The sequence below is a fragment of the Lipotes vexillifer genome, unplaced genomic scaffold (assembly GCF_000442215.2).
Source record: "Lipotes vexillifer unplaced genomic scaffold, Lipotes_vexillifer_v1.1 scaffold99, whole genome shotgun sequence".
NCBI lineage: Eukaryota > Metazoa > Chordata > Mammalia > Artiodactyla > Lipotidae > Lipotes > Lipotes vexillifer.
Genome location: NW_006793908.1, coordinates 1,093,959 through 1,094,166, shown reverse-complemented (window position 1 = coordinate 1,094,166; position 208 = coordinate 1,093,959). Strand labels below are relative to the sequence as shown.

General features: G+C 46.2%; 1 protein-coding gene across 2 annotated transcripts in view; it reads right to left on the bottom strand.

The window, feature by feature from the left end:
• The window catches only part of ARHGAP26 (Rho GTPase activating protein 26), a 518,529-nt gene that overhangs the window by 7,642 nt on the left and 510,679 nt on the right, over positions 1-208 (bottom strand). The gene's annotated exons all lie outside the window — the stretch shown is intronic.

Genomic DNA, 208 nt, shown 5'->3' with positions numbered 1-208 from the left:
AAATTTTTTTTTTTTTTTTTTTTTTTTTTTTTTTAGGAAGGAAAACAAACAAATGAAACAAGGAAATGGTGCCATCAAGCAAGTCCCAGGCTCATGGGGCAAGTGCTCCGAATCCATTTTCCCCTCAGGATGCCTGTGTACCAGCTGGTGCTTGGCAGGGCTGGTTTCACTGTGGGGTCATCTACCCGCTCCTGGCAGCTGGGGGAGG